The sequence below is a fragment of the Scyliorhinus torazame genome, chromosome 10 (assembly GCF_047496885.1).
Source record: "Scyliorhinus torazame isolate Kashiwa2021f chromosome 10, sScyTor2.1, whole genome shotgun sequence".
NCBI lineage: Eukaryota > Metazoa > Chordata > Chondrichthyes > Carcharhiniformes > Scyliorhinidae > Scyliorhinus > Scyliorhinus torazame.
Genome location: NC_092716.1, coordinates 110,536,099 through 110,547,067, shown reverse-complemented (window position 1 = coordinate 110,547,067; position 10,969 = coordinate 110,536,099). Strand labels below are relative to the sequence as shown.

Sequence of the window (10,969 nt, the reverse complement as noted above, 5' to 3'; positions counted from 1 at the left end):
TTTGCGAAGGTATGTCTGAGCCGCTCTAAAGCCCCAAAATCAAAAGCCTGTCAGGGCCGGCCTGAGGCTCACAGACCTCGCAACGTGTCATCCACCGCGTGCGACCCGTGGGGGCCACCATCTTGGCCGCCGTCGTCGACGCGGGCCGCCATCTTGGCTGACGTTGTTGACGCCGCCATGTTGTAATCACGCTGCTGCCACAGATAGTCCTCCGCATTACCTCAGCTCGGTCCAGCTTGACCAGTCCCGGCCTTACCATCTGCAAAATTCTATGATGGCCATCAAACTCAACGGGCAGGAGGCGTCCTGTCTCTTCGACTCCGGGAGCACAGATAGTTTTGGCCACCTGGATATGGTAAGGCGCTGCTCCCTCCCCGTCTCGCAGACTATATCCCTCGCCTCCGGTTCGCACTCCGCGCAGATCCGGGGGTATTTTGTTGCAAACCTGTCAATACAAGGCGTGCAGTACACTAACTTTAAGCTCTACGTCCTTCCTCATCTCTGCAGTCCCCCCTGCTCGGTTTATCATAGATTATCATAGAATTTACAGTGCAGAAGGAGGCCACCCGGCCCATCGAGTTTGCACCGGCTCCTGGAAAGAGCACCCTACCCAAGGTCAACACCTCCACTCTATCCCCACAACCCAGCAACCCCACCCAACACTAAGGGCAATTTTGGACACTAAGGGCAATTTATCACGGCCAATCCACCTAACCTGCACATCTTTGGATTTCCAGTGCCACCATAGAACATAGAACATACAGTGCAGAAGGAGGCCATTTGGCCCATCGAGTCTGCACCAACGGACTTAAGCCCTCAATTCCACCCTATCTCCGTAACCCAATAAGCCCTCCTAACCTTTTTGGTCACTAAGGGCAATTTATCATGGCCAATCCACCTAACCTGCACGTCTTTGGACTGTGAGAGGAAACCGGAGCACCCGGAGGAAACCCACGCAGACACGGGGAGAATGTGCAAACTCCGCACAGACAGTGACCCAGTGGGGAATCGAACCTGGGACCCTGGCGCTGTGAAGCCACAGTGCTATCCACTTGTGCTACCGTGCTGCCCTAACTCGAAAATTCGGGGGACCCCTGCCCCCTCTCACGATCTGCAGCCTCGCGACCCTGAAGGTCGCCCCTCCCTCGCCCTTCGCGAACCTCACCCCAGACTGTAAGCCCGTCGCCACACGGAGCAGACGGTACAGTGCTCAGGACAGGACCTTCATCAGGTCAGAAGTTCAGCGGCTCCTGGAGGAAGGGATCATCGAGGCTAGTAACAGCCCCTGGAGAGCGCAAGTGGTGGTCGTCAGGACCGTGGAGAAGAACCGGATGGTAGTCGACTACAGTCAGACGATCAACCGGTACACGCAGCTCGATGCGTACCCCTTCCCACGCATATCTGATATAGTCAATCAGATTGCGCAGTATCGAGTCTTCTCTACGGTAGACTTGAAGTCCGCGTACCACCAGCTCCCTGTCCGGCCGGAAGACCGCCAGTACACTGCCTTCGAGGCAGATGGCCGCCTCTTCCATTTCCTCCGGGTCCCCTTTGGCGTCACCAACGGGGTTTTGGTCTTCCAATGAATAATGGACCGAATGGTGGACCAGTACAGGCTGCGGGCCACGTTCCCGTACTTGGATAATGTCCCCATCTGCGGCCATGACCTGCAGGACCATGACGCGAACCAAGACAAATTCCTCCGCACCGCCCGACTCCTTAATTTAACCTACAATAAGGAGAAATGCGTTTTCCGCACAACCCGGCTAGCCATCCTCGGCTATGTCGTGGAAAACGGTGTCCGAGGGCCTGACCCCGACCGCATGCGCCCCCTTCTCCAGCTCCCCTTTCCCCACTGCCTCAAGGACCTGAAACGATGCCTGGGGTTTTTACTCGTATTATGCCCAGTGGGTTCCCAACTACGCGGACAAGGCCCGCCCACTCATTAAGTCCACCATTTTTCCCTGATGGCTGAGGCCCGCTTGGCTTTCAATTGCATTGGAGCCGACATTGCCAAGACCACGATGCACACTGTGGATGAATCCCTTCCATTCCATGTGGAGAGGACGTGTCTGACTTTGCCCTGGCCGCTACCCTCAACCAGGCAGGAAGGCCTGTCGCCTTTTTTTCCCGTACCCTCCATGCCTCCGAGATTCGACACTCCTCCGTCGAGAAGGAGGCACAAGCCATTGTGGAAGCTGTGCGACACTGGAGGCATTACCTGGCCGGCAGGAGATTCACTCTCCTCACAGACCAACGGTCAGTTGCCTTCATGTTTAATAACGCGCAGCGGGGCAAGATTAAGAACGACAAGATTTTGCGGCGGAGAATCGAACTCTCCACCTATACCTACGACATCTTGTATCGCCCTGGGAAGCTCAACGAGCCCCCAGATGCCCTGTCCCACGGTATATGCGCCAGCGCGCAAACAGACCGGTTACGGGCCATCCACAACGATCTCTGTCACCCGGGGGACAGCTGGCTTCATCACTTCATCAAGGCCCGCAACCTGCCCCACTCCACTGAGGATGTCAGGTCTGTGACCAGGGATTGCCAAATCTGTGCAGAGTGCAAGCCGCACTTCTATCGGCCGGACAAGGCTCACCTGGTGAAGGCCTCCCGCCCTTTTGAACGCCTCAACATGGACTTCAAAGGGCCACACCCCTCCACTAACCGTAATGTGTACTTTCTCAATGTTGTTGATGAGTACTCCCGCTTCCCGTTTGCAATCCCTTGTCCTGATATGTCCTCTGCCACTGTCATCAAGGCCCTGCGCAGCATATTCTCCTTGTTTGGTTTCCCCGCCTATATACATAGCGATCAAAGTGAGCGATGGTGGTATAGTGGTGAGCATAGCTGCCTTCCAAGCAGTTGACCCGGGTTCGATTCCCGTCCATCACAATAACAAATTGGAAATACATAGCGATCGGGGCTCCTCTTTTCTGAGTGATGAGCTGCGTCAGTACCTGCTCAGTAAGGGCGTTGCCTCGAGCAGGACTACCAGCTACAACCCCCGGGGGAACGGGCAGGTGGAGAGGGAGAATGCTACGGTCTGGAAGGCTCCCAGTCTCCCGCTGGCAGGAGGTCCTCCCTGACGCGCTCCACTCCATCCGGTCGCTTCTGTGTACTGCCACAAACAAGACCTCTCACAACCGTTTATTTGTCTTTCCCAGGACGTCGATCTCCGGGGTCTCGCTCCCGGCCTGGTTAACGAAACCTGGGCCGGTCCTCCTACGGAAACACGTGAGGAGCCACAAGCCGGATCCCCTGGTCGAGCGGGTTCAACTTCTCCATGCGAACCCTCAGTACACGTATGTGGCACACCGCGATGGACGACAGGACGCAGTCTCCCTCCGGGACCTGGCTCCCGCGGGTACCCCCGTGCCCATTATCACCGCACCCCTCCCAGCCACCTCCCCACTCACCTCCCCACCCACACCTTCACCAACATCTCCCACAGGGTCCTTTAGCCCTGCCTCTGCGTCGTCACCCTATCCGGGACCCTGTTGTGTGGACGATGTGCTCCCTGAGCCGAAGGTTTCGACGTCAGTGTCCACGCCGCAGCCGGAGCTGAGGCGTTCGCAGCGAACAATTCATCCTCCTATCAGACTGAACTTGTGAGTCCGCTTCACACCCACCGGACTTTTTTCTTACTGGGGGGTGAATGTGGTGAGCCACGTATGGCTTCGTAAGGCTGTTGTTATATGTTCACTATTGTTCTACTGTTCTAGTACTATCATTATCTCCACTGTTGTATATATTTACTGTTATTGCTGTTCTGTTATTGGTTGTTGCTGTTATACTGTTGGAATGTTGTTATTGGTGCTGCTGTTGGCTCCGCCTGTGGCTCCACCCCTCTGAACAGGTATAAAGCCCGTCGATCTGGGGCAGTCTTGCAGTGCGGGTTCACTACTTGTGATGAACGGTTACTGCCTTATCATCATGTAAGGTGATGTCCCCTTTAAGACCAGGCTTGGAACCCTGGGGACTCCGCCTCTGGCTCCGCCCATCTGGGAGCCATACATAAAGGCCTGCCTCATGGTCTGTATAGCAGTCAGCTCTCGTCCAAATCTGTAGCATAGTTATTAGCCTAATAAAGCCTTCTTTACAGTTTAATCTCTAAGCATCATTATTGAGGGTACCTCAATTTATTAGGCTAAACTAGATTCAGGATGGACGCAGGCCTAAAACCAGAGAAGCTCAATCTGGAAGCACGAACGCCGGAGGCAAAGGAAAATTTTAAATACTGGCTGTGTTGCTTCGAGGCCTACCTGGACTCCGCAGAGACTTCCATCCTGGGGCCACGCAAGCTGCGTCTACTCCACGCCCGGGTGAGTCACAGAATCTCCGCCACGCTCAAAAAGGCGACGAGTTATGAGGAAGCGATTGAGTTGCTCCGCAAGTGGTTTGTCAAACCCGTCAATGAGGTGCACGCCCGGCATCTGCTCTCTACCTGCCGGCAGCGCTCGGGGGAATCGCTCGACGAGTTTGTTGAGAAACTCACCGCGCTGGCCAGGGACTGTGACCATCAGGATGTGACAGGGGAAGTCCATATGAACCTGCACATCAGAGACGCTTTCGTGTCCGGCATCCGCTCAACCTACATCCGGCAGCGACTGCTCGAAAACGGGGCAAAAGACCTCCAGGAGACGCTAACGCTCGCCTCCTCGCTGGAGGTGGCCCGACACAACTTGGGTACGTACCCCACGGACTCTGCCAGCCCCCCCCGGACTTCCTCAGACTCGCCCATATTACAGGCCTGCGCCACGTGGCGACCCGCTCACCATGAGGGCATACCTTGCTACTTCTGCGGGCAGGGCCAGCACCCACGCCCACGCTGCCCAGCCCGCTCCGCGATCTGCAGCGACTGCGGGAAGAAAGGGCACTTTGTGAGGGTCTGCCTGGCCAGACCCAGGGGCCAGAAAAACAAAGAACAGCCGGCCCGAAAATCGGGCTCCCAGGCCCGCAGGCCTCGCAATGCTGCTGTGCACCAACCCGACACGTCCTCTTCTGACACGTCATCAGCCTCGTGCGAATCATGGGAGCGGCCATCTTCTCGACCCGAAACGTGCGACCAACGGCAGCGGCCATTTTACGACTCCGACTACCCGCGACTGGGTGCGATCACCCTCGATCAAACTCGGCCAAAACACCTGTAGGACTCCATGATGCAGGTCCAGGTCAACGGTCACGACACTGCATGCCTCTTCGACTCCGGGAGCACGGAGAGCTTTATCCACCCTGAAACGGTAAGGCGCTGCTCCCTACGCACCCCACATCCCAAACCATAGCCCTCGCATCTGGGTCCCACTCGGTACAAATCACGGGGTACTGTATTGTGGATCTCTCGATCCAGGATGCCAAATACACCCGTTTCAAATTTTATATCCTCCCTCACCTCTGTGCCCCCCTGCTGCTCAGACTGGATTTCCAGTGCAGCCACCGAAGCCTGACACTGAAGTTCGGCGGACCCTTGCCCCCCCTTACGGTGTGCTGCCTTGCGACACTGAAAGTCGCACCCCCCTCGCTATTCGCTAACCTCACTCCTGACTGTAAGCCCGTCGCCACCAGGAGCCGGCGCTACAGTGCCCAAGATATGGCTTTTATCAAGTCAGAGGTCCAGCGTTTACTGGGAGAGGGGGTCATCGAGGCTAGCAACAGCCCTTGGAGAGCGCAAGTGGTGGAAGTCCGGTCCGGGGAGAAGAAACGGATGGTCGTGGATTATAGCCAGACCATAAACCGATTCACGCAGCTTGATGCGTACCCCCTTCCTCGCATCGCAGAAATGGTAAATCGGATCGCCCAATACCGAGTCTTTTCCACGGTCGACCTCAAATCTGCCTACCACCAGCTCCCCATCCGACCAAAAGACCGCCCCTATACTGCCTTCGAAGCAGCCGGCCGGCTCTTCCACTTCCTCAGGGTCCCCTTTGGTGTCACAAATGGGGTCTCCGTCTTTCAAAGGGCGATGGACCAAATGGTGGACCAGTACGGTTTGCGGGCTACATACCCGTACTTGGACAATGTCACCATCTGCGGCCAAGATCAGCAGGACCATGACGCTAACCTCAAAAAGTTCCTCCAGACCGCCCGAGCCCTTAACCTGACCTATAACGAGGGCAAATGTGTTTTCCACACCACCTGGCTGGCCATCCTCGGCTATGTCGTGGAAGACGGGGTCCTAGGTCCCGACCCCGACCGCATGCGCCCCCTTAAGGCACTCCCTCTCGCCCGCAGCCTCAAGGCCCTCAAACGGTGCTTGGGGCTTTTCTCCTATTATGCCCAGTGGGTCCCCAAGTATGCGGACAAAGCCCGCCCACTCCTAAAGACCACCACTTTTCCCCTCTCGGCTGAGGCCCAATTGGCCTTCAACTGCATCAAGGCCGACATCATCAAGGCCGCCATGCACGCGGTGAACGAAAGCATCCCTTTCCAGGTAGAGAGCGATGCATCAGACATCGCCCTGGCTGCTACCCTCAATCAAGGAGGCAGACCAGTAGCGTTCTTCTCCCGAACCCTCACCGCCTCCGAGATTCGACACTTTGCAGTCGAAAAGGAGGCACAAGCCATTGTGGAGGCTGTGCGGCGCTGGAGACACTACCTCGCCGGTAGGAGGTTTACCCTCGTCACCGACCAACGGTCGGTCGCCTATATGTTCGATAACACGCAACGGGGCAAAATAAAGAACGATAAAATTTTGAGGTGGAGGATCGAACTCTCCACCTACTCGTACGATATCAAGTATCGTCCAGGGGAGCTCATCGAGCCCCCAGATGCCCTGTCCCGCGGCACATGCGCCAACGCGCAGGAGGACCGCCTGCAAGCCATCCACAATGACCTCTGCCACCCGGGGGTTACCCGGCTCGTCCATTTCATCAAGTCCCGCAACCTACCTTACTCAACCAAGGAGGTCAAGGCCATGGTCAGGGCCTGCCAGGTCTGTGCGGAGTGCAAACCGCACTTCTATCGGCCAGACAAGGTTCGGCTCGTGAAGGCCTCGGGCCCCTTTGAGCGACTGAGCATGGACTTCAAGGGGCCCCTCCCGTCCACCAACCGTTATGCCTATTTCCTCACCGTGATCGATGAGTTCTCCCGTTTCCCATTCGCCATTCCCTGCACCGACATGACCTCAGCCACGGTGATTAAGGCACTGCACAGCATCTTCACCCTGTTCGGTTTCCCTGCTTATATCCACAGCGACCGGGGTACATCGTTCATGAGCGATGAACTGCGTCAGTATCTGCTCAGCAAAGGCATCGCCTCGAGCAGAACAACCAGCTATAACCCACGGGGAAACGGGTAGGTGGAGAGGGAGAACGCAACCGTGTGGAAGGCTGTCCTTCTGGCCCTGCGGTCGAGAAATCTCCCAACCACCTGCTGGCAGGAGGTCCTACCCGATGCCCTACACTCCATTAGGTCACTCCTCTGCACGGCCACAAATGAGACCCCTCATGAGCGATTGTTTCGATTCCCCAGGAAGTCTACCTCCGGGGTCTCGCTTCCACCTTGGCTGACGGCTCCGGGACCTGTTTTTCTCCGGAGGCACGCGAGGAGCCATAAAACGGACCCCCTAGTTGAAAAGTTCCGACTGCTCCACGCCAACCCCAGTTACGCCTACGTGGAGTACTCCGACGGCAGGCAAGATACGGTTTCCCTCCGGGATCTGGCGCCTGCTGGACCCTCCACCACAGACACCCCTTCCCGCGCCGCTCCCCTGCAGGACCCGTCGCCCCCTACAACACACCCCCTTCCGGCCCTACCACCCGTTGGTGAGCTCCTACCCTTGCGCCCCCCCTTTACACACCCCGCCGGCGCCGGTTCCGCTACCCCCGGCCCTGCCTAGTTCCTCTGCCCCGGCTCCACTACCCCCGGCCCTGCCTAGTTCCTCTGCCCCGACCCGGACCGAAGCTCCGACCGCTGTGCTCCCGGATGTGCCCTCAACCGGGACGTCCGTGCCCGCCGCACCACCGCCCGAACTGAGGAGATCGAGGAGGACGATCCGGCCGCCGAGACGGATGGACCTATGATGGCACTTCACCCCCGCCAGACTCCTTTTTAAACAGGGGATGAATGTGATGAACGGTTACTGCCTTATCATCATGTAAGGTGATGTCCCCTTTAAGACCAGGCTTGGAACCCTGGGGACTCCGCCTCTGGCTCCACCCATCTGGGAGCCATACATAAAGGCCTGCCTCATGGTCTGTATAGCAGTCAGCTCTCGTCAAATCTGTAGCATAGTTATTAGCCTAATAAAGCCTTCTTTACAGTTTAATCTCTAAGCATCATTATTGAGGGTACCTCACTACTACTCAGCGTCTCGACAGAATTGATGTCCATCAGTCTGCTCGACACCACTGTGACTGTCCTCCCTAGGAAGCTGCCTCTGGAAACATCGCAGAGGCAGCTACATACTGGGCAAGAGTGCCACCATGCTGCTGCATCAAATTGGCAGCTTGCCCATTCTCTAGCCCAACTCTGCCTCTGTGGTAAAATTCAACTCATAAATACACACAAATAAACACACCCGCACATGTGCATACACACAGACACAAATACACGCATATACACAAACACCTGCAATATTTTGTCCTCTTAGACAGCCCCTCAGGATCGAGGGTGACTTGCTTCCACTCTGGTTCAGGGAGAAATGCACGATCTGCAGACTCTGCCACTTTTGTGGCAGGTTGTGCTTGAAAGGTTGGGTAAATGGGTTGCTTGGAGGCTTGTGCACTCCCTGCGATGGCTCGATTTCACCTTTGCACTTTTACAACAAAGTCTCTCGATGTGTTTGGTGCCTTCCCAAATGAGCCTTCTCCATTTTGATTATTCACAAACCAGGGTCTCCATGGATTAGCAGGTATGTTTTACCTCTTCGGGGATGCTTTGGGGACATACTTAAAGCATTTCTGATGTCCTCCTGGGAGTCTCCTACCACGACTGAGTTCCAAGCAGGTCAGTTGCTTCAGCTATCAGCCATACGGTCTCCATGTTCAGCCCAGCAGAGTTGGTTTTAAGTATAATATACATAAATAATAATATAATGATAGTCGCTTATTGTCACAAGTAGGCTTCTGTGAAGTTACTGTGAAAAGCCCCTAGTCACCACATTCTGGTGCTTTTTCGGGGAGGCCCGTACAGGAAATATACACATAGAACATACAGTGCAGGAGGCCATTCGTCCCATCGAGTCTGTACTGACCCACTTAAGCCCTCACGTCCACCCTATCCCCGTAACCCAATAACCCCTCCTAACCTTTTTGGTCACTAAGGGCGATTTATCATAGCTAATCCACCTAACCCGCATGTCTTTGGACTGTGGGAGGAAACCGGAGCACCCGGAGGAAACCCACGCAAACACGGGGAGAACGTGCAGTCACTGCACAGACAGTGACTCAGTGGGGAATCGAACCTGGGACCCTGGCGCTGTGAAGCCACAGTGCTACCGTGCAGCCCACTTATGTTTTCTTTTTTCTAAATAAGGTCCCGGTCTTCGTGGCCCCCGAAGCAATCCCCAACTTGCCCCCCAGCCCAAATGCACAATGAGAGGGTCCCCAGGCCCCCCTGAGAGCGTTCCCAGTGCCCCCCCCCCAACACCCACTCAGGGCACCCTGACAGATCATGCAAGAGCAAAAAATGGCAACATGGCAGTGCCAATATGGCAGCACCAATGCCAGCTGGCAATGCCACCTGCGGACCTTGCCTGGTTAGCATCTAGGTGGCATTGCCAGGGCACCATCTTACCCAAAGGGCGTGCAGCTAGGGGCCTCCAAACCGATGAGAGACTCCCACGAGTGCCATTCCATCTAGTGCTGAACAGTGCTTGTCCAAGGTCTCTGATGCCGAAACACACACACATATAGATAAACACACTAATGTGTATACATATAGACATTTAACCACAAACACACACATAAGGTTGTGTTTTACGCTGGGACCATTAACTGACTTGAAGTGAACTTTCCATCTCTCTGGGGGGGATGTCTTGCCTCACATAGCAGTTGGCCAATTAAATGGACAGCAGCTTTCTGGTTTCAGCAGTGCCCCTGAAGAAGAGGATCCTAAAGCCTGGATGAAGGTAAGTCCAAGGTCTTGTTGAGCCAAGCTGGTAGCCAAGGGCAGCACGGTAGCATTGTGGATAGCATAATTGCTTTACAGCTCCAGGGTCCCAGATTTGATTCCGACTTGGGTCACTGTCTGTGCAGAGTCTGCACATCCTCCCCGTGTGTGCATGGGTTTCTTCCGGGTGCTCCGGTTTCCTCCCACAGTCCAAAGATGTGCAGGTTAGGTGGATTGGCCATGATAAATTGCCCTTAGTGTCCAACATTGCCCTTAGTGTTGGGTGGGGTTATGGGGATAGGGTGGAGGTGTTGACCTTGGGTGGGGTGCTCTTTCCAAGAGCCGGTGCAGGCTCGATGGGCCGAATGGCCTCCTTCTGCATTGTAAATTCTAAGTCTAAGACCCAATGAGGGGTTTGCGATCTGTGATGGATAATGTGGGGTGGAAAGGGATGCCGGGGGAATAGCATGGACAGGTCCTCCAATGGGCAGATGAAAAGGAGCACTCTGCTCATTTACAAGCCACCTGTAGCATGCTTAGCACGACAAGGAATATCTCAGGAGGAAGCCCTTAAATGGTCATCAATCAGTAAAATTGCAGTGTGGGGACGATAGGTTGGCATCAAGAATGGCGCTGCTGCCATGATGTCCAATTTTTGAACACCCACCCCTTGTCTGCCATTCCATCCCTTGGGGTGGGGAGCTGTAAAGTTCCAGCCGTAAACATTAACATACGTAAAAATAAACACACATAATTACAGGGATCTTTTAACTTCCAATCAGATTGGGCCAAGCAGACGAGCACATGTAAGAATGGTAGTGAATTTCCTCAGTGAGCTCAGATTCTTCTGCAAAAAGAATGTCCTAGAGCCAACATAAGGAAGGCAATATTATATATTATAATTGGTAATTAT

At 55.1% G+C, this 10,969-nt stretch overlaps 1 non-coding gene across 1 annotated transcript; it reads left to right on the top strand.

Moving 5' to 3' along the window:
• Nucleotides 1–2,829: 2,829 nt before the first annotated feature.
• trnag-ucc (transfer RNA glycine (anticodon UCC)) lies at nt 2,830–2,901 on the top strand. Its single transcript has one exon. It is a non-coding gene; the product is annotated as a tRNA-Gly (tRNA).
• Nucleotides 2,902–10,969: the final 8,068 nt, after the last annotated feature.